At 42.2% G+C, this 2,093-nt stretch overlaps 1 pseudogene across 1 annotated transcript; it reads left to right on the top strand.

Annotated features, from left to right (window-relative positions):
* The first annotated feature begins 1,344 nt into the window (after positions 1–1,344).
* On the top strand, positions 1,345–1,823 carry LOC111531117 (annotated as a pseudogene). The gene has a single exon (XR_002728142.3). The product of XR_002728142.3 is annotated as an ATP synthase F(0) complex subunit C2, mitochondrial pseudogene (transcript).
* The last annotated feature ends 270 nt before the right edge of the window (positions 1,824–2,093 follow it).

Here is a 2,093-nt window from a genome sequence, read left to right as displayed (position 1 = left end):
AAAAGAATACATAAAGCTTTTGACCTAGCAACTCTATTCCTTGATATATACCTGGAGAAACTCTGGTCCATACCACCAGGAGACATGCATAGGTCCTAGCACTCTTTGTGATTAAAAAAATACTAGAAACAATCCAAATGTCCATCAACAATAGAATGGATAATATATTGCTGAATAAATGGGATATTATATACCAGTAGAAATAAATGAACTATAGCAATACACAGACGAATCTCAGGAATATGAAATTGAACAAACAAACAAAAATCAAGGCAAAGAAATACACAGTGTAATTCCGCTTACATAAAGTTAAAAAACATGCAAGACTAAATAATATATTGTTTAGAAATAAGAATGCATGTCATAAGATAATAAAGAAAAACAGAAGACTGATAAACAGAAAAAAGAGGTTCTAAGAGAACAGGGAAGTAGATGAGAGTGGTGATGAGCACACAGAGAAGTTCCATGATGGGTGATGGGAATATTCTATCTTTCAGACTGGTATATGAGTAGGTGGATGTACAAAAGTATACCGAAGTATATGTATATATTCATTTATATTCATTCAGTAGCGAATAAATATGAAAATACATCTCTCTCCAGGTAACGTTCATTGACCTCATGATGTTCACCACACTTCCGGAAGTCAGAAATATGCCCTCTGAATCCCAGCTCATAGACCAGTTTATGCTTCACCCTTGTTCTCATCTTTGAGTCCTATTTCCTTTTCGCAGCCTCCACTCTCCCCTATCAACATAAAAACACATCCCTTGACCAGTATTTGGGCATTATCAGGAAAAATGATAGGAAAGTACTTACAGATTAACTTAACCTTTTCTCTCTACGTGTTTGTTTTGCAATATGTTTAGTTTTGAGGCTCTCATTAGTGGTTTAGGTGGGTCCTTTATAGAAACTGGCCAGCTAGCACTTGACAACTCATACTTGGATGAAGGCTTTTGACTTATTGGCCCCAGGGGGTACTCCTTAGCACCATAAGGGCCTTCTTTGGCATACAGCCTCAATAGATAAGGTCTACATAGTAAATAGGGGAGTGAGAAAGAATAATTTATATTAGGAATGTCCTAAGGAAATGTAGGTTATCCTACAAAGGAAATGTAGGTTTTCACTGAAGATTCCTGTTTCATAGATAAGGAAATACAGGGGTTAGAAGATATAAAGGTGTTGTCCTGGATAATGAGTGGGCGGGGAATGTATGTCAAGATGTACTGACAGCAGATATCTGCCTCTTAAAGAGGGTCAGTATGTACCATCCAATTTCATGTCTTCTTAATTATTCCCTCTCCCTGACCCTCCACTGTATATTTAAACAGGAGAGTCCTCTCTGTCTTCTCTGCAGTGGGAGCAGCTCTCCTGCCACAGCCCCTCACCCCCTGAAAATGTAAGCCTGCTCCAAGTTCATCTCCACTCTCTCCTTGGTCAAGAGCACTTCACTGCTGCTGAGCCGTCCACTATCTGCAGTGGTGTTGAAACAACCGGAGGCAATGACAGATGAGAGTCTCAGCAGCTTAGCAGTCTCACATCCCCTTACCTCATTTGTCCCTAGCCACAGCTTCCAAACCAGCACCATTTCAAGGGACATTGACAGAGCAGCCAAGTTCATTGGGGCTGGGGCTACCATAGTTGGGGTGGCTGGCACTGGGGCTGGGATTGGGACTGTGTGTGGGAGCCTCCTCATTGGTTATGCCAGGAACCCTTCTCTGAAGCAACAGCTCTTCTCCTATGCCATTCTGGGCTTTGCCCTCTGGGAGGCCTTGGGGCTCTTTTGCCTGATGGTGGCCTTTCTCGTCCTCTTCCCCATGTGAAGGAGCTGGTCTCCACCTCCCATAGTTCTTTCTCCCATGTCTGGTAGGCCCTGTGTGTTCCTTTTTCTATACCTCCTCAGGCAGCCTGGGGAACATGGTCGGCTCAGAGTTTGACAGAGAAAAGATAAACAAATACTGTATTAATAAGAAAAAAAAAGTGAACAGATGAACGAGACCAGCACGCACCCCTGCTTGGGTACTCAATGATATACTGGTACAGATAGTGGTAAAAAGAAAACAGCAGTGGTGCCAGGGGAGTGGTAGAAAGTG

Source organism: Piliocolobus tephrosceles, chromosome 1 (genome assembly GCF_002776525.5).
Source record: "Piliocolobus tephrosceles isolate RC106 chromosome 1, ASM277652v3, whole genome shotgun sequence".
Classification (NCBI taxonomy): domain Eukaryota; kingdom Metazoa; phylum Chordata; class Mammalia; order Primates; family Cercopithecidae; genus Piliocolobus; species Piliocolobus tephrosceles.
Note: the sequence above shows the minus strand (reverse complement) of the source record. Positions and strands in the feature narration are given on the sequence as shown.